At 42.0% G+C, this 21,417-nt stretch overlaps 1 protein-coding gene across 2 annotated transcripts in view; it reads right to left on the reverse strand.

The window, feature by feature from the left end:
• The window catches only part of LOC126262967 (putative ferric-chelate reductase 1 homolog), a 359,981-nt gene that overhangs the window by 128,445 nt on the left and 210,119 nt on the right, over positions 1–21,417 (reverse strand). Inside the window, exon 1 of one of the 2 annotated variants that reach the window (XM_049959918.1) lies at positions 5,391–5,525. The exons of the other annotated variant lie outside the window; for it this stretch is intronic. The gene's annotated coding sequence lies outside the window, so the exon portion shown is untranslated. Of the gene's footprint in view, positions 1–5,390; positions 5,526–21,417 lie in introns of those variants that run through there. 2 annotated transcript variants of the gene reach the window in all.

Below are 21,417 nucleotides of genomic sequence, written 5' to 3' on the forward strand. Positions count from 1 at the left end.
GTAAACTGCGTTCGAATTAAGTATAAAACTTCTGACGAATCATCCTTCAATCTCTCATGCAGTAATGGCCGCATACCCGCTAGGCGCTACTGTGGCAGTGGTAACTACAAAACGGTGGCTTCCACTGTTGAATGGCATAATATGGAATGGTATGGGGAGCCATCACGTCACCAACATATTGATGAAAATTTGAACAGCATTCGCTACATCAGAGGAGTTAGTCGCCACAACTTCATTAAATTCGCATGCCATATCTGAGCAAGGCAATACTTAGCCAAACAAGATGAGAATTTTTGTTTTGTTTTGCACAAGCTAGTGGTACCTTCGGCTTTCCTGTCCTGCACTTCCGCCGGACGTGTCAAACTACGTCTTAGGTACGATCGATGGCAAGTAGTTCATTACAGTCGAGCATGACTGCTGAAGCTTTTTGGACGGACGGAAATTCCCAACGAACATATTCAGGCTCCAATTCCATCCGATGTCGTTTTTCGAGTGCAGCACGCATTCGCTGAATGCTCATTGTCACAAGTCCTGCACAGGTCTGCAATCAGAATCATTTCTATATCGCCCAACCTCTGACAAAGTTACTTCCAGCGTCATTTACAATTTTTCGTTTCGCAGAATGACCAGCGTCAGTATACACATAGGAAGCAGTTGTCAGCTCCACCTGGAACGTTAAATACGATCTGTCTTCCTGGCTGTACCACTTCAAAAACAAAAAACTTTCTACAGATGCAGTGTATGGCAAAGCAAAAAGCCATTTCCAGAAGTTGGTAGAAGGCCCAATCAATTTTTCGTAATTGTATTTTAGCGCCTCAAATTACATAAAAACACCAAGAAAATTAAGTAAACGCGACCAAGATTAAAATAAGTAATTCCAGCGAAATTACGTCCGTTCAGGCGTACACATTTTTCCAGACGAGCCTTGAGGTTATTCATCACATTTCGCAGCACTGCCAGTGGGATTTGAACCACCACCTGCGGGATCCTTTTTTCAATGCATCAGCCGTTCCTGATGATACAATACTCCTTCGTTAACCCTACAAGAAAAAGTCGCATGATGGTAAGGCCGATAGACAGTAATGCCATGCGACGCCTTTACTTCGAAAGATCACTTGATTTCGAAATAAATCATTAGCACAATTCATGCTTAATCTTGCCATATGGGAGGTTGCTCCATCTTGTTGAAAAAATATATCCTCGTGTATTTCGTGCTGAGGAAGTCGGGGATAAAAAAGCTTTCCAACGTGTCTGAATCTCTCTTAAGTCACTGTCTTAGCAGTACCTAGATCATCTTCGAGAAACTATGACCCTTGATGAATACATAGCGCACCACGCAGCAATTTTTGTTGAACAGAAGAGCTAATGTTGCAGTGATTCACATGAACCCATGTGCTTGTTGACGTTACCGGATGAATGGAAACGGGTTTTATCACTTATCCATAAATTGTTTACAATGTCTTCGCCTTCATCAAGTAAATTCAACATTTCACAGAACCGTCTCCGTCTAACAATCAGTTTTCTTTAATAGCCCGGACAATTTTGATCCTTTAAGGAAGATAGTATAGATTGTTGTGTAAAATCCGCCAGACTATTCTGTTAGAAATCCCTAATGCCATCCCAGCGGGATGAGCGACGCAGACAGCTTTCGACTGCAGTTCTTACACGCTCTATGTTCTGAGGTTACATCCTATCTTTGGTTTCCCAGACTTCTTTATCTTCATTGACGATCTCTTTTCAAAGTTCTTAACCCACTTTTTAATCGTTTAGGCAGACGTCTCCGGCTGATCCCAATCAACTTGAAACAGAGTGCGAAAAGCACGATTTGCCTGCACGTGGAACTGTAAACACAGTCATCAGCTCTTATCAGATACGACAGATAACACTTTGCATGAAAGAAATATGACAATGCACGCAAAAATCTTCTCGATCAGATATTCGTAGTTTAAAAGTTAAGTAGTATTTGTGAGGAATTTACTGGCGACTGTATGTCAGAAGCTTTGTATATACATCACACGAGCAGCTATTAGTTTAGTGTTGTGTGTCTTCTTCTAAGATAATGAAGTGACTTCTTTTTGCGTTTCCATGTAATTTGTTCGTATTTCACAAATTCTGCAACACCTACTTTCCTCGTACATTTGATGATGGCTGCAAAAATCGAGACCGGTTATCTCTTCAAACAAAATACTGTGAGACCATGATTGTATAATACAATTTTTCTTAAGCTCAACCTAGACCATCAAGACGCTCCATAGCTCACATAGAAACATTAACCACTGTTTAAAGTTTCTCCATCATTGTCATCAGCTTATGGAACGAACTATCTAGTAATTTAGCCTTCCCGGTTAGCCGTGCGGTCATAGGCACTGCTTTCCGGGCGGAATAGTGTTGTTTTCTAGTGTGCCGACCAGTCTGTGGATGGTTTTTAAGGCCGTTTTCCATCTGCCTCTGCGAATGCGGGCTGGTTTCCCTTGTTCTGCCTCAGTTACACTATGTCGACGATTGCTGTGCAAACACTTTCTCCACCATAATTACTCTATCACGCAAACATTGATGTTACACTCGTCTGACGTTACCGGAAGGGGGGGAGGGGTGTCCATAGGAGGCCGAACCGCACAATAACCCTGGGTTCGGTGTGGGGCGGCGGTGGGGTGGGTGGACTGCTGTAGCCTGTTGTGGGGGTTGTGAACCACTAAGGGCTACGGCGAGGACGAAGCCTCTCGGTCATTTCTAGGTCCCCAGTTCCATACAATACAATACAATGTAGTAACTTACACATGTTGCCGTAACAATGTAGGGCGTAACGAAGCTCCTCATTCACCCGCTTGTTTCCTTATAGGTTCAATCTATAACCCTTACAGAGTCGCACCTTCCTAGACTACTTTTCGCTGTCTATTACTTCCATGCCTTTTAACGTCCTTCTGTCTCTGCAGTAAATTCTCTTTCGTATCGCGTGGACTGCTGGCACAACTTAGTCTTTTTTTCCACGTCTTATGAAACAGAAGTGCGGTTTTAAGTTATGGGCCAATATGCCTAACGTTTATTTGTTGCAGGTTACTTCGGAAGACTTTGAAGACAACGAATTGCGGGCCTTACTGGATAAAGATGATACTCGAAACTCGACAGGAACTCGCGGAACAACTGAACGTGACGCAGAAAGCCGTTTCTCTTCGGTTGAAAGCTATGGGTAAGGTGCAGAAAGTGGGAAAATGGGTCAGCACGAACTGAATAAAAGGCAATAAGCAATTCGAAAGACCACTTGTGAAATGCTGCTCGCCAGGTACAAAAAGTCGTTTCTCCATCTAATAGTGACAGGTGATGAAAAACTGCTACATGCTGAGAATTCTGAGCGTCATAAATCATAGATGAATCCAGGCAAACGATCGACATCCACTGCAATACCAAACCGCTTTAGAAAGAAGACAGTGCTCTGTGTTTATTGGGATCAGAAGGGTGTCATCTTTTATGAGCTGATAAAACCTGGTGAAACCGTTAACACTGATCGCTACCAACAGCAATTTATCGATTTAACTCTAGAATTACGTTAAAAACGACATGATTATGGGAGAAGGCAAAACAAAGTCATACAGCTCCATGATAATGCCTTATTACACACAGCAAAACGGATCAGGGAAACGATCGAGGCATTCAGCTGGGAAATTCCAGGTCATGCGGCTTTTCTCCAAACTTGGCTCCGTCCGGTTACCACCTATTTGTATCACTGGGACACGCTCTCGCTTAACTACGCTCCAGTTCGTATGAAAATTTACGAAAATTGCTTGCTGACTGGTTCGCCTCGAAAGAATAACTGTTTTTAGTGGGAGAAATGTATAAATAGCAATGGAGATTATTTTGAATAAAATATTGTTTATCAGTTTCAAACAACAGATGTTTAATTATTGCAACCAAATTCCGGTTTCAGACTTCTGCACCTGGTATAGTCTAGCTACGAATTTAATGTCCCTTCTTGAAAAAGCAGTGCCAAAAAATTGTCACTCGTTCAGAAGGCATGTCTAGTGTGAAGCACAGCTTGGACTCTCGGAATGAGTCCTGGTATATTTCTCTACACCAGTGCTGAAGATCAGACATTTTTTTTTTATTGTGACTATTGAGAAAATGTATGATACTAAGTTTACCAATGCCATTTTTTCTAAGCAAATGAAGAATGGCATTTAAAATACTAACATGTCGTAGAAGCGACAGGTAGTGTAAAGAGAAACTAAACTGCTCGTTATGTGTAGAAAAACCCCGACGTCTTATATAATTGGATAAGCGGTAATCCTCGACTGCAGTATCTATGAAATCTTTATTGGTAAGCCTACATGTAAATATACGAAAAGGAACATATTTTGTATTTTATTGCTGCATTATTACCATTTATCTAATTGCCTGCAGTGAGCCGTAGAATCATTAGGAGAAAACAACAGGCAACACTCAGTATTAAATGAAAATTAAAAACTGACATCTAAAATTAATTTTGTTTGTGCGCTCGTGCAGCTTGCTTGTACACGGGGAAATCATCTCTATTAGTGCTCGTAAGTCAGCTTTAATGGATCGAAGGGATTCACAGGTTGGCTTCTACATTGCTGCTGATCGGTTAGAGATCTTACTTGGAGATCATTGGTAAAGGCTTGAATCTTACACTTCGCTGATGGACCTCTAAGAACATGATATGTAATATGATACGAGATTTGTAGTATTCCGAATCCTATAAACATTGCTTCACAACGATCTCACCAGGAGAAATGACATACCGACAATGGAGTTCCCTGTTGAGAAATCTTCTTCGAAAGCTATGCGTCCATCGTCAGTTGCTTGTTGTAACAAACTTGCACGTTAGTACTTTATCCCGTCTTTACTTTAATTCGCTTTGAAAGTTTCATTCTCAGTGGTCGTACAATACGTATGCATCTTTTTCTCTCTACTTATTCGATCCCATGCGTTCACTCAGTGTGGGCCATAATTTACGCACTCCTAATCAGTTATTCTTAAAACCAAGGACTGGCAGAATAAATTATCAAGTATGCGTACATCTCTGGCGACGCAGAATGAACTTATTGGTTACGACACCTTTGTATATACGTGCCCAATCATTGCGCCTACAAGCTTACTTCAAAGATCCGTCACTGAAATCTGATGTACTTTTACGAAGCTTTTAATTTTAGTTAGTATGAATTAATATTGTTTCTGTGTCGAACAAAACCGAACACGACGAGAGGGTAAGTTTAACCAAACTCCTCAACGCAGTCTTTATTAGAAACACTGCGTGCACAGACTCTGCGTGCAGTACACTCCAGTTTTTTTCATTCACTGAACCCAACTGAAGATCGTGGATGGTCACGGTTTACGAAACACTTCGCGGACAGCCTCCAGGATGAGCCTAGACGTACCTCGTGTAGCGTGATGGTTTCGCTGCCTCGTCAGTAGTCCCGGAGGCGTCTCGCCGTCTTCGACAGTGAACGCCTACTAACGGCTCTGCTGCTACAGACTGGTCCCTCGCAGTGCGACACGGACAGTATATAGTGCTGCCCGCCAGCGCCTGTTACGAAACGTGTGACGCGCAGCCGAATCTTGATCGCCGTCCAGTGCCGCTGCTATCTGCCCCGCCAGGTAATCAGGAAGAAGACACACTGGCTGTCTGGGTGGTGGGGACACATTTCCGGAACCTCTGACGCTGCCATTGCTATCTGGCAAGGCTACAGCAGTTACGTAACACCTGCCGATGATCATCGCCAGCTATTGTGCTCATAATGCCATGTTACTTGTACGATGGTAATCCCACAAATAAGGTCTCCAAAGCGCTGGAGGTCAATAGGGGGTGGCTATTGGTCTTCTTTTTTCCCTCGCTTCCTTTACTCTTTACAGAAACCACCGCGCATCCGCTGGAGCTTTCAGTCTTGGTGACAGGCATCTAAAGCTAGCGAAATGAGGGATGTTGAACTACCTTACCTACCAATAGATGGCTCTAGCGTCAAGCTACCGCTAGCTGTAGACGCCTGTGTTTGTATACGCCACATAAATAGGCGTCCATTTAAGACAACAGAAACAGTACGTATCAGTATACCTTAATTTAGCTGCTAACGACTCTTCACTGGCAGTATCCGTCAAAACCACAGTTAACTTATCTTCTCTGGTGATGTAGTTCTTTTTCATAGCTGTGAATGTTGATTCGTCGAGAATGATAATGCCGATCCTTTGCTTGAATCTATTCCGAGTGGTTTTGTTATATTTTTAGTTCCCTTGCCAGTCAAAGTATTTCTTCTCCAATAGTTATCACACACCATTTTTGTGTATGTGACGGTCTTGATCCATACTGTAATAGTTTACTTATAATTACAATGCCCAAATATCGCTAATGACGTCGTAGCGTAACGACTACCGTTTTTGGCTAGTAATGTTAAGGTCCTGGTTTCAATACCTACTCACTGAAGTTTTTTATCTGGTGGAAAGATTTGGAAGGAGGTTCCTTCTGTCTTAGGAAACCAACAGAAAAGCTACTTGAATATAAAAGGAGCAAAAATGACGCGCAAATCGCTAACGTAACGGTTTACGTCGAAAAGCTTGCTTCAGGATAGGTGACATTTGTTAACAGCAGAAGCATCAGCCTATATGTTTTCGGGTTAGCGAGCGAGATTCTCTATGCATTACAACTACAGATCTTATTCTTTCCAAGATTCCAGACCAGTTCTACAGAATTTAGGTCGAAACTGTGTGGCGGAACTAGGAAGGGAATCTTTCCTTGCAAGATTTTTTCACTATAGTTGGGTCAAGCCTGTTCTGCGCATCTACGTCACGCATTCTCCGACAACCAATATGCGTTCAGTACTGTTCTCAGATCTCTGCTGTGAAAGTGGTTACCATCGTGAGCATTAAACGCGATCGTAGCGAGTTATTCAGTACAGTTTTATTCCATTTCTTGCGAGTTGTCACGGTCGATGGTAGAGATAAGCATCAAATTCCGCTCAGGCAAGTGAGAATCATAATTTGCAGCAACCACGCTTTTTTCTAGCGCAGAGCACATCTATGCGCTTACGGCAATCGTCGCTTGAAACCGGCAAACAGTGCAATCCCCATCCATATCTCGATCTTCGCTAACAGCCATCATTCATAGATCAGACTATAGAATAAGCAGGAGTTGGAATTTTTTGTCGCTCCGTATTACAGGCGTCACAAAGGATCATGGTAACGTGACCGTAGAGTCATCTATCGTTTGATCCTGTAGTTGAGCGTGACCCGAGACACCTGGACACCTGGACTCGCAAAAGATCATGGTAGCTTGACGCTAGAGCCATCTATCGGTAGGTCAGGTAGTTGAGCATCCCTCATTTCGCTAGCTTTAGATGCCTGTGTTTGGTGTGGCAGCGACTTTTAAGGGAGTTTCCGTTAGCCACTACCACCAAGAGCGAAGTTCGCTCAGTTATTCAGGTTTTGAGTGCAAAAGGCGTTAAACCAATAGACGTTGACGGAAGTGTTTGGAGTATCGTGTGTGTGTGTATAGTGGTGTAGTGTGTTTGCAGGTGGTCGTACTGAAATTAACGAGGAAAGAAGCGGGAGACCGCCAAATCCCGAAGAGGCACTCGCAAAGATTGATCGAAACGTGCTTCAGGATCGGAGGATCACTCTCAGTAAGCTCTGCAATGTTGAAGTTTCTAGAAACACCGTTCACTCGAGTTTGAAGTGTTGAAATTTTGGAAGGCGTACGCAAGATGGGTTCCAAGAATACTAGCGCAAGACCACAACGGGTTGAAACTTCACACCAATTTCTTCAACGCCATGCGGATGAAATTGACAACATGCGAGATTCAGTAGTGACGGATGATGAAACCTGGGCTTTCCGCTTCACACCTGACACCAAACAACGATCATGTGAGTGGCGGCATCTGGATTCATCCAAGCCGCCGAAACTCAGAACATAGTCTCCGGTAAGGTCATGACCACTGTGTTTTGGGATCGAGAGGGGATGTTGCTGGTCGACTTCATGGTTCCTGGGACAACAAATGCCGACAGGTGTTGTCAGACAAAGAAACTCAGACGAGCGATTAAGAATATGACTGTTCAGCGAGGGCATAAGCCTTCTGCATGACAATGCTCGCCCCCACATCGCCCGTCCGTCAAACGACGACGAGGAAGATTAGGTCCGACGCTTCTTCAGTAGCTTGGCAGCGGGCTAGCATGACGTAGGCGTACAAAACTGGTACAGCGTTTACAAAAATGCATCGATCGAAGTAAGAGATTACGTGGAAAAATAGCAAAAAATGTTCAAGATTCGAAATCGTATGCAGTTAACTGTAAATAGATGTTTCTCCATATTTTTAGAAGAACTAGAGACCTTACTTTTGTAATCACCCTAGTATCAATTGATAGACTCAAGGCAAACCTTTTAGAAAAACGTTCTCTTTGCCGAGCAGGTAAAGTGGTTTTTTTAATTTTTAACTCAATCATATTTTTATGATTGAATCATGACCGGTTTTGGTTTTCAAAGACCATCTTCAGATGCTATGGGTGGCATCTGGTGAACTGATGTTCAAGATTCTATCATAAAAAGTGAAAGTCAAAAATAAAAAAATCTTACAAACCTTTCAAGGGAGGCGTTCATGTACGTCGTCTCACGCATGCGATATCATTTCTTAAGACTGCGACGTACTCGCCAGGTGATAAGACCTCTGTCAAGAGCTGTGTGCTCTTGAGACAGGTGCTGCGCGAGTGAATAGCAATCTGAACTATACTGTGTATCGACACTGCACTGCTCGTACTGTTCTGGCTTACCAGCCCGCGGAGAGATGACAGCGGCATTCGAGTCCCCTAATATTCGGAACGAGCCAAAGCAGATAGTTCCTATGCTGGATGAAAGTTGTAGCAGTCTATGTACTACCTGAAAATTCATAACTAGAGCTGCCTTAAATGTAAGGTTACTATGTCCTGTGGGCTATTAAGTTGGCACCCTAGGGGAGACGGTCTCAGTGGCTTGTTGACTGTCAGGTAGCGGTAGAGGGGTTCTAAAGGTGGCAGGGGTAAAATACAGGGAGCGAAAGGCTATTTACAATTTGTACAGAAACCAGATGGCAGTTGTAAGATTCGAGGGACATGAATAGGAATCAGTGGTTGGGAAGGGAGTGATACAGGGTTGTAGCCTCTCCCCGATGTTGTTCGATCTGTATATTGAGCAAGTAGTAAAGGAAACAAAAGAAAAATTTGGAGTAAGAATTAAAATCCATGGAGAAGGAATAAAAACTTTGAGGTTCGCCGATGACATTGTAATTCTGTCAGAGACAGCAAAGGACTTGGAAGAGCAGTTGAACGGAGTGGACAGTGTCTTGAAAGGAGGCTATAAGATGAACATCAACAAAAGCAAAACGAGGATAATGGAATGTAGATGAATTAAGTCGGGTGATGCTGAGGGAATCAGATTAGGAAATGAGACACTTGAAAGTAGTAAAGGAGTTTTGCTATTTGGGGAGCAAAATAACTGATGATGGTCGAAGTAGAGAGGATATAAAATATAGACTGGCAAATGGCAAGGAAAGCATTTCTGAAGAAAAAATTGTTAACATTGGGTATTGGTTTAAGTGTCAGGAAGTCGTTTCTGGAAGTATTTGTATGGAGTGTAGCCATGTATGGAAGTGAAACGTGGACGATAAATAGTTTAGACAAGAAGAGAATAGAAGCTTTCGAAATGGGGTGCTACAGAAGAATGCTGAAGATTAGATGGGTAGATCACGTAACTAATGAGGAGGTATTGGATAGAATTGGGGAGAAGAGGAGTTTGTGGCACAACTTGACTAGAAGAAGGGATCGGTTGGTAGGACATGTTCTGAGGCATCAAGGGATCACTAATTTAGTACTGGAGGGTAGCGTGGAGGGTAAAAATCTTAGATGGAGACCGAGAGATGTGTACACTAAGCAGATTAAGAAGGATGTAGGCTGCAGTACGTACTGGGAGATGATGAAGCTTGCACAGGATGGAGTAGCATGGAGAGCTGCATCAAACCAGTCTCAGGACTGAAGACCACAACAACAAGGAACCACAGGAGACAGGAGTATAGGAAGTGACTTCCACGATGATTATTAGATTATTTGGACGCACGACACCTAGGTCTTTAGACCCGGTAACAAACGCATAGAAAAGAAGTTAATTTGTTCCTGTGAGATACGTTACCTGCAATCGTAACCAAGTCACCAACTGGGCCTTTTGTTATGGTAGTAAACAGGTGCATCATCTGGAACACACGACCAACTAAATCGCCTCATCACTCTGCCATCAATTTATACGCATCATCAGAGACGGTGGCCCTCCAATTATCCGGTGCGGTCATTACAATGTATTCGTATTCCGTTGTAGAGCAGAAAATGCAATGCATGTTTGCCCGTTCACCATAGTTGGGGAAACAAAGTAATTCACGGCATTATGAACATAAAATCAACCAGCTATTCTGAAGATTTCATGACCGAATGAGAAACTGGAAGCTCTACAACATCGCTCTGGTAGCCTTCAGTCAGATGATTCTGTAAATTGTGATTAACAGATTACATCGGCCGCATTTCTTACTATTGGTCTTACGGCGCAACTGTTATAGCCTCGAGTTGTAGCCCCATTCAAATGAGTCTGCAGGAAGGAGGACATGAACAGAGGATGTGGTGATTATTTACGACTAGCTGGGAAACCTGACGTTGACCGTATCAGAATATACAATACAGCATGGGAGAAGGCATAGGTAGCATTATAGATATGAGATGCATACAGACATATACATCAATAAGGACACTACGGACGGTGTTTTCCTGTTAGCAAAGTGGCCCGGTCGCGGTGCGTTGCAATGGGTGAGTGTGGTGGGCAAAAATTTGCGAAATATGGAGCAATAAATGCTCTTAGCTAAAACTAAATAATATATGACTTAAGAACTTTACTGTATATGTGTAAATATTTTTGTTTCATTCACGATGGTGATCAGAGTCCTCAACATGTAAATACTGTGGTGAGTGGGTGATTGTGGTTGGCAAGTATCAACGTAATGCGTGATGCCGAACACTTCGTTCTCTTAGAAAAAGCCATATTCTCTATGATTGTAGAAACTTTACCGTATTAATGGATATACTCGCTTATACAATCCTCACCCTGCTCCATCCATACTGGCATTAACATTACGTTACGCAGGCACATTTAACCGTGGTTAACGCAACGGGGCCAATGCTAGTTTAGTAACATTCTTTTAACATAATAGTGTTTGAACAAAGCTGGAAAGGAAGTTACTTTATTTCATTAAGCATTAGCGAAGTGAATTACGAAAGCGCGCTAAATTATCGAAAGGATTATACCCACTACGAATAAGCGAAATGTATGTCCGAAATCACTATAGTGTACCATTGGATTATTCATTTGTTGGTTAAGATTATTTTTATCTTTGAGTTTATCTGGATTTTTTCATTTGTGTGTGTGTTGAGGGTAACGCTCGTTTCATAACAGTTCCTGCAAACGTGACCATTTTGACGTCACACACAATATCGGCGACCGCATTGCTGAGTATCGGCTGCTGTTAGCATCCGATACAGGTCTCGAGATTTCATGCGCGCGTACCGGAGATTTACAGGAACACGTCATTCTTTGAATTATTATAGATACTGCTATAGTAAAATGTCACGTAATTATTTATCAATGGTTAATGCCCTTGTTATAAGAGTGCTCTCTTGGGAGTAAGCTATTATCGTCAATAATTTACAAATTAAGAATGGAACACTTGTTTTATAATTTGCGGTATACCGCTTCAATGTAATGGAGCATTGAAAATACACATCACCATTAGCATTAAATGCCAATTAATAACGCATTAACGATACAAGCCTTCAAGGTAGAATATGGTAACCAAGACCGGAGCTAAACATAGCATAGTTAGGTGCTAGCGTAATGAGTAACGTCGTGGTTTCTGGAGTCTCAAGTTGTTGGTTCGCATACCGATACACGCAATCTTCCTTTATATTAGAGTTGTTAACATTTTACATTCTTATGAATGTAACAGAATTATATTCAGCTATACTGGATGTTATTTACATTCAGTCAGATCTGAGAACGAAGGATTAAATAAATATCTAGCGATATGCGAGTATGTGGTTAGGCAGGAACCTAAATGGACAGCATAAACTGCTGAGAGTTAATCGAGGAGCAATAATATTCATATTCTTCCTTGTCACAAAGTCGATAGCCGATCATGCAGTCGTCGATATTGCGCGCGAAGTGGAAATGACATCACGTTTGTAGGAATTATTGTGAAACGAGCCTTAGCCCTATGTTTATCGTCGGTAAAGTACGCTTTAGGAAAACACGGTGAGATTTTAAAAACTGATCTGTTCGATACTACACGTCGTTATTAACGCCGTTATTAACATCTGAATGACGAAACTGCGCAAGCATCGTATTACGTCGGATGAATGAAACAATAAAAGCGTTTTTATATATACGGCAAAATTCCAAAGTCAAAGAGTATATGGCTTTTCCAAAGAGCATTTATTGCTCCATATTTCAGATTGTTGCTCGCTACACTCACCCACTGCCACGTACCGCGACCGAACTCCCTTTCCAATAGCGTGAGACGAAGGACGATCTACCACTACAATCACGAGAGGGTAGTCGCGGAGGAAAGTGACACACACACACACACACACACACACACACACACACACACACACACACACACACACACACACACACACACAAACCTTTTATACACTGATTACTTCATTTATGCATCGGCTTGTTCAGTGAAAAATTACTCCAGAAGTCAAGAAAAGCCCTTTAAATGCTTCAGAGGCTACTTTGAGTGTGTGTGGGGACTGAGGTAAACGTCTGTCCAGAAGCAGCTCTTCTCACACATTACTCGCGGGACGCCTGCTCTGCGCCAGCACTGCTTTCTACGTAGCGCCAAGTGCGAGTAGTAAAAACGGCCTCCACGGCAGTGTACGACGTCCATTCGCGGGCAGATATCAGACGCGCTAGCACGAGCGACCGAGCAGAGTTCAAAACAGATGCACTTTATATCACACGCCCACTTCCGCCACATCAAAGGCGCCACTTTCTAGCTATCTGACGCACTTTTCCGTTGGTTAAAGTCTACTTATTTCGTTTGCAACGTTCAGTTCCTGCTTTCTTTGTCCGATAAAACATGTGCAAGTACAACGGAAAAAAACGGGAAAAACGGGAAAAATCTAGTCTCTATTTCTCAATGTGCACAAGGCGTAGAAGAAACTCAGTAACAACAGTGTTCCATAGAACCGAACAAGGAGAAGACCTCCAGGAATATAGAATGAGTTAACCTGGAAGTTAACCTGGAAGTTAACCTGGAAGTTAACCTGGAAGTTAACCTGGAAGTTAACCTGGAAGTTAACCTGGAAGTTAACCTGGAAGTTAACCTGGAAGTTAACCTGGAAGTTAACCTGGAAGTTAACCTGGAAGTTAACCTGGAAGTTAACCTGGAAGTTAACCTGGAAGTTAACCTGGAAGTTAACCTGGAAGTTAACCTGGAAGTTAACCTGGAAGTTAACCTGGAAGTTAACCTGGAAGTTAACCTGGAAGTTAACCTGGAAGTTAACACAAGACAAGCAAATCTTGTAATCAGTCTATATATTAACAACAAACTATCACCACAACAATGCTTCATGGTATTCCCACTCAAGCCAGCTACATTTAAATTATAAACAAACTTGCTACTCTTACTTTAATGAAGCAGGAGTTTGAGTTATACTGAACTTGTAACTCCCATTCTTTAAAGAATCGAATTCCATGTATAAAATAGTTTAAAGCCTGTTTACAAATGAGTTAGTGTGTTAAATATTCGCCTTTAACCATAAAAGGTTTAGAAAATGTTTGAAGTGCTCTCATTATCAAACACAGGCTGAGTATAGACTGGATAATTGGGGCTCCGTTTACAGAAAAAGGTGTTTTTTCACGTGTTTATGATTACTACATCCTGAACTGTGTGTCATACAGCGACACAATTTTGCAAGTACATTCAGCGCTATACGTGGATACTGCCTGCAAACGTGCAAGTAGAATTAGCAGTAAAGTAGTAATAAAACATAGTGCTTGATGCGGCAACTTCACTTTTCATTATTTTATAGCGGATGTCAGCGAGAAAGTTTCACAAACATTTGAAATTATGTACAATGTTTGTTGTTAGTAGCTGAGTGCCCTCATACTAGGAGAATATAGTCTGGGTACTTCCGCGTCGTTGAGTTTGCCTGTCTCAAGACATGCACACAGTTAAACTCAGAATTATACCCCTTAATGAGTAGTTTATGACAGCATCTTAAATTATTAAATTTGGTCATTAATTGTAGGAAAGACTGGAAACTATTGTTGTCCCTCGAAGACTTTAAATAGACAACCTGCAACAGGTAGTGTGTACCCATGCACTGGGCTATTCACGTACTAACAAAGGTAGCCACTAGAATGAAATTTTCGCTCTACAGCGGAGTGTGCGCTGATATAAAACTTCGTGGCAGATTAAAACTGTGTGCCGGACCGAGACTCTAACTCGGGACCTTTGCCTTCCGCGGGCAAGTGCTCTACGAACTGAGCTACCCAATCACGACTCACGTCCCGTCCTCACAGCTTTGAACTTTGGAAGGTAGGAGACGAGGTACTGGCGGAATTAAAGCTGTGAGGACGGGGCGTGAGTCGTGATTGGGTAGCTCAGTTGGTAGAGCACTTGCCCGCGCAAGGCAAAGGGCCCGAGTTCGAGTCTCGGTCCGGCACACTGTATTAATCTGCCAGGAAGTTTCGAAGGTAGCTACTGTTTATCACAAGTAGTAGCTTAATGTTTAATTGATTGCACCGGTGTCTGAGAAAGGAAATTGTTACATACATAATCTGTGAATACTGAGTCCCGTTTACACGTAATTATTTGTAGTGTACCTATACAACGAGCACTTCTATGTGCGATGAGCGTTCAAAGTAATGGAAAACATCTTTTTCTCGGACAATTTAGGTTGAAAATGGGGAATTTGTTGTAGGACATCGTGGATATTTCCGCTACAGCCGCTATAGTTTAACAGTTCCGCTATGTGGCAGTGCCATAAATATACATCTACGTGATTACTCTGCTGTTCACAATAAAGTGCCTGGCAGAGGGTTCAATGATCCCCCTTCATGCTGTCTCTCTACCATTCCACTCTCTAACGGCACGCGGGAGAAACGATCACTTAATTTTTTCCGTGCGAGCCCTGATTTTTCTTATTTTATCGTGATGATCATTTCTCCCTATGTAGGTGGGTGCCAACAGAATGTTTTCGCAATCGCAGGAAAAAACTGGTGATTGAAATTTGATGAGAAGATCCCGTCGCAACGAAAGACTCCTTTGTTTTAATGATTGCCACTCCAATTCACGTATCATGTCTGTGGCACTATCTCCCCTATTTCTCGATAATACAAAACGAGCTGCCCTTCTTTGTACTTTGTCGATGTCATCCGTCAGTCCCATCTGACGCTGATCCCACAGCGCACAGCAATACTCTAGAATAGGGCGGACAAGCGTGGTGTAAGTAGTCTCTTTAGTAGACCTGTTGCACCTTCTTAGTGTTCTGCCAATGAATCGCAGTCTTTGGTTTGCTCTACCCAAAATATTATGTATGTGATCCTTCCGATTTAGGTTATTTGCAATTTTAATCCCTAAGTATTTAGTTAAATAAATAACGTTCACGATGGCGTCTGTAAGGAAGATGTGTTCCGAGCAGGGAGCTATCATTCAGTTTGTTTTGACGGAAAACCAGAGCATCGCAGATATTCATTGGCGCTTGCAGAATGTTTTCAATGATCTTGCAGTTAACAGAAGCACGAAAGCACGGTGAGTAGTCGGGCGAGGCGCTTACCATCGCAATTCTGATTTTTGCAGTGTTGGAACGTGCGGACACTCTCATTCGATGTGCCCTGTGCATCACAAACACCTCGCTGTACAACTGTTTTTAGTCCTTACATACTTTTAAAGCAGTTGAGGTACGGTACCCGCAGCCTAACTGTCGACCATGAACAGCAATCATCTGTGCTGAATTGCTTGCGCATTAAGAGGCTAGTGTGACCATTTTTCGTCGTACATCGTCACAGGCTATGAAACACGGGTTCATCACTTTGAACCAGAAACAAAACGGCAATCCATCGAGTGACGCCACACCACCTCTCCTCCGAAGAAAAAGTTCAAAGCTGCACCCTCAGCCGTAGAGACATGGCGACTGTCTCCGGGGCATCTGAAGGAATTATTCTGTTTGATGTCCTCCCTCATGCTCAACGATCAGTTCAGATGTTTATTGTGCTATCCTCAGAAAATTGAAGAAACGACTTCAGCGTGTTCGTCGCCATAAAAATGCAAACCAACTACTCCTCCATGCAAATGCAAGGCCTCGCAAGCCTGCGCACCGGAGCGGAGCTCTCAAAACTCGTTCGACTGTTCCTCATCTAACATACAGCCTAGATCTTTCATCTTCCGACTACCAACTGTTTGGCCCAATGAAGGGCGCACTCAGCGGAAAGCAATACAAGGGTGATGGAGAGGTTAGTGAAGCAGCGTGACACTGGCTCTGACATCAACCAGTAGAGTGGAACAATGCGGGCATACAAGCCTCCCAATAACGTAGAGTAAGTCTGTCCGCACTGAAGGCAGATTGCGTTGAAAAATAGAGTTTTATAGCCAAAAGAGTGGGGAATAAAATGTGTATTGGAATCCTGATTAAAAACAACCTGCTTTCAGAAAGAAAGTGTGGCATTACTTATTGAATGGCCCTCGTACTAAACAAAACTTGCTCTCTTTAAATCTATATGTTCATGTAACTTTTAGAAGGAGTGGCTCATTATGTATGCTTATAACATTCTTTTGAACTTGGGATTTATAATTTCACGTCTTATGTTAAAGGGAGCTTGTAAAATACCTTTCCACTGAAAGACATTTCTACATTGACCTCTGGACTATGTAAAATCTGCGAGAAAATTGTCTCTTGTATTGCGATTGTGTACATCACAGTTCCGATTAAATTTAGTTTTACTGGTAGTGCCGAAAATGTTTAACAAGCGATGTATTGGGAAGTGAGAGAAATGCAAGATCCTTAAAAAGGCTTCTACGAGATGTACGGCTATCTAATTTTCCCCTATCAGCTTCTGTTGAATAAATTCTATTTAAGGGGAGACGGAGGCAATTTTTATCCCTATTCTGCCAATGCTATTTTACCCTCTGAATATGTACACCTTTCAAAAGAACTGTAAGTGATAAAACAATGAAATTTTTACATATACACAATTAAAATGAACATATACCTCTTATAGTTTTGAAGAAAAAATTTTTATTCTTTCACTAGTAAAATTTAACTTTTTTGGTGCATTAGTTACTATAAAACTGTTTGACTGTTTGGTGGTTCTCAATTTACTTGTTACCATCTGCAGTACAAGTTGGCCAAATTTCACTTTTCTAACCCCATTAGTTTATCAAATAATGGTACTAAAAAGTAAAAAATGTAGTTTTGAGAAAAATCCATTTACGTTTAATATTGCAATTCTAGTATAGTTATTGATGAGAATTACTTATCACTAATATTTTCCTGCACCATGCTGAGCATCATCTGAATCATACTGACCTTTTCTTCTCTTTGTCCCTCTTCTTTTCTGTGTGGCTTCCTTTGTGTATTTTAAATTAGCAGTATCTGCTTTGTGGATTCTCTCTTTATCTACTTGCATCAAGGATTTTTGCAATATTTCCACTAGATTTTATGCCCAATAATTCCAAAACTTCTAGTTTTCTAATTACACCATCGTCGAAGCATAAAGTAGCATCAAGTAGCATCATAAACACCAAATTTGAGGGTTGTAAGCTTAACAGTTTTCGGTAACCGGTTCCAAATGACAGAATTCGCATATTCATTTAAATTGTGTTTTTCCATGAAGACATTTCTTCAACAAGGTATCTCTAGAAAGGTCTCTAGATATGGGTTTAATATCATTCATTACTGATGCAGGTAAAGAATGTTTGTGCTCATATCTGGCACTTCTGTACTTGCACCAAGTGTCAATCATTTGGGCAAAGACCTTGCACTGGATTTTCATTTGTGGAAAGCTTATGGAAAAAGCTAGCCCTTACAGCTTTTTTCATGTTTTCTAAATTCCCTACAGTTCTTATGGCCAAGCCATAATTACTCTGTGATCTATCTATTTCAACATTTGTCAGGCGACCTTTACCACTCACCTTCTTACCAACTTTTTATTCTATTTTCTCAGTCTAGACCCCATTCTCTTCTGGACGTGCCCAATGCACTCTAATTTAGAAAATGTGACATTAGGACCATAGGGTTGTTCTGCATAAGCCTTGCTGTCACCGTGCCCAGATTGCACAGAGCGTCAGGAAAACCATCATATCTCACGAAAAAATTCTCGTAGTTATATAAAACAAAAACTGTTTCACGCAGGAAAGACCAGGTATTTCAAATACGCTAAAATCTAAAAATCGAATTTTTGAAGCCCACTTGCCTTCCGTCTCCCCTTAAATTAGGTGTACTCTTTCAAACGACACTTCCATCAGACAACGATGAATGAAGAACACATGCGAAATAAGTAGACTATTGTCTTTAGCTCAGTACAATGAGAGATGCACCTGTATGCGATACTTGCTTTGCCGAGCTTCTCGATTAGTTTCTGCAGGCTTAACTTGGCAATCATCTAGTCCTCCCTCCCATTTATTTACCCTCCCCCAGCCCTCCAAAATCGAAGAATATCTTTCTCATATGTGCAACCACACTGAAGTGGTACCTGTCAAGGAAAAGAGCATGATGGGATGCTTAATGTTTAACGTCCCGTTGACAAAGATGTCATTAGAGATGGACCACAAGCTCGGATTAAGAAGGCTGGAGAAGAAAGCATCCGTGCCCTTTCAAAGGAACCATCCTGACATCTGCGTTGAATGATTCAGGGAAATCACGGAAATACTTGTCAAGAGAGAAGAGACGGACTAGCATGCAGTTCTTGAAGAAGGGCAACAGCCTCTACAGCACTTGCAGGGTCAACGGCCTGGATGATTACTCTGATCTTACAACATTAACCAACACTGCTATGCTATGTTCGTACTGCAAAGTGGTGAAAGCAAAGGGAAACTATTACCACTGTATTGACCGCGTCCATGCAACTTTATCGTTTAATAATGGGATCAAATGGTTCAAATGGCTCTGAGCACTATGGGACTTAACTTCTAAGGTCATCAGTCCCCTAGAACTTAGAACTACTTAAACCTAACTAACCTAAGGACATCACACACATCCATAACCGAGGCAGGATTCGAACATGCGACAGTAGCGGTCGCGCGGTTCCAAACTGTAGCGCCTAGAACAGCTCGGCCACCAATAATGAGATCGTCTGGAGTGAAATACCCTGGGGTAAAATAGTCCCCCATCCAACCCTATGGGCGGGGACTACTCAGGACGACGTTAACAACAACAACAACGACGACGACGACGACGACGACGACGACGACGACGACAAATCTGGCCTTCTACGAAACAGTGTGAAATGCTAGATCCCTTCATCTGATAGGCACTTTTCCTCAGCTCAGAGACTGACAAGAACAAGACATCAGAAGTAATATCTTTCAGAGCCATTTTCCCTTTGCAGAGGTGCAGAACGAAGCATACCACAGGAGTACTTCTGCTAACCAATCTTCGAAAGATAGGTACTACGGAGGCGTCAACAGCACAAAACGGATGAAGTATTTGCAATACTAACATCAAATATACTGTATTCTCGAGAACGGCATTGGTTTTGAACAAAACAGTTACTTTTACCATCTGATTAGAGGCGCTTACATAAAATTCGGTTATGGGATTTTATTCTTGTCTCATGTGGTTTTAGTTTTCGGAGGACCCACAACCTTTTCCCTTATCAACGAAACTTGCATCTTCAGATGATCGAATCCATCCACCCATTCGCCCCCCCCCCCCCCTCGTCCACCCCGACTGTTCACAAATGGTTGTTGCTAACTATCAGTACTGTATCCAAACAAAAGCAGCCCTTCATACCCGAAATGGTTACCTTTTTTAAACATTCGAACTACTTTGGCGTGTACTTTGGCCTCAATGATTTTTAAGCTGCTACCTATTACTGATCTGTTAGAATGTATGACTGAAGTGAACAAAAATTATAATCAAAACCGAGAGGAACATTTTGACACGAAATTTAGAGGGTTTGAAACACTACGTCAAAGGTAAAATGTGGAACTTACGTATTTTACAGATGCTGTCTTATTAGCTGGAAACACGCACACGCGCACAAAATGCAGCAGTCATTTGAGCATCATAGAGGAAGAACGATCAGGATCAGCGGCTTTTACAGCTGAACATATTCATACAAAGAACTGTCACTGTGACAGACCTGCCTTCGCCAGAGGCCCAGGCTATTTCTACTTTTTTGTTTCCACGATCGGTATGATCCAAGCGAATACATGAAATATTCCTGAAGAATAAACATGCGAATAAAATACACGAACCGACAGTAAGAATTTATGTAAGAATGAAACATCAAAATGAGAATTTAGAAAGACCTCTCAGCGTATCATACAGATTATGTAATAAATGTGAGACATTTATTATGAAATCTAACAGTAATTTTACAATTGGTATAAAGCCCTTGTATCCCCTGATTTGATAAATATTCATGTAGTGACCTCCAACGAACATTGGTAGAAAAATGCAAACAAAAATAAAAAATAATCGGGTTTCGAACACAGGGCGTAAAATTAACAAGCCGCGACGTTAACCACTTCGTCGGAGCATATCGCGCGGTAAAAGGCACATCAAGTACACCGAAAACTTTGAAAGTCGCTTGACAGCACTGAACGATCTTTTAATAGATCCAAATCTTTTACAGATCTCGTCTTCAAGAAAATAGCCCGTTACAACCAACACTAGTAGTATATTCCGTAAACGACAGCTTGACCTTCCCACTTTTGCTTCAGTAACAATGTGTGGTATAGTGTACAGACATAAATGGGCTGCTTACAAAATTTGGGCTGATTCGCAATCCGGAAGAATGGCGTCTATTTATAGATTAATGGTTCAAATGGCTCTGAGCACTATGGGACTCAACTGCTGAGGTCATTAGTCCCCTAGAACTTAGAACTAGTTAAACCTAACTAACCTAAGGACATCACAAACATCCATGCCCGAGGCAGGATTCGAACCTGCGACCGTAGCGGTCTTTTATAGATTACTCAAAGAGCAGTCTCATTGCTGTTGTCTTACATAACGGAGAAGATAAACCTTCGATGCCAGTGGCCATTCCGATCAGTGAAAGGAAACCTCCGAGATCATGAGGCTACTCCTCAAGTATACTGGCTATTCGAATCGGATGGAAAATCTGTTGTGATCTCAAAGTTCTGGGGTTACTTCCGGGAATGCAGACTGGTTACA

The sequence above is a fragment of the Schistocerca nitens genome, chromosome 6 (genome assembly GCF_023898315.1).
Source record: "Schistocerca nitens isolate TAMUIC-IGC-003100 chromosome 6, iqSchNite1.1, whole genome shotgun sequence".
Lineage (NCBI taxonomy): Eukaryota > Metazoa > Arthropoda > Insecta > Orthoptera > Acrididae > Schistocerca > Schistocerca nitens.